Here is a 239-nt window from a genome sequence, read left to right on the forward strand (position 1 = left end):
TCACACTCTTTTTTAGTGTGTGAAATCAAAGAAATGTGAAATAACTTCTTACAACATTTTTGTAATTAACATTTAATAGCTCTTAATTTATTAACTTTCTAATAATACTTTATTAGTTATTTGGAAAATAGACTAACAAAATTTTGCAGCATTATTTATAATGTACACATTGTATACTTATAGTGGTATTGATATTGAACATTATCTTCGTGTATTATTTTACAATTAATAATCTGTGG

The sequence above is a fragment of the Heliconius melpomene genome, chromosome 17, assembly GCF_056956725.1.
Source record: "Heliconius melpomene rosina isolate 202511_hmr_F chromosome 17, ASM5695672v1, whole genome shotgun sequence".
Lineage (NCBI taxonomy): Eukaryota > Metazoa > Arthropoda > Insecta > Lepidoptera > Nymphalidae > Heliconius > Heliconius melpomene.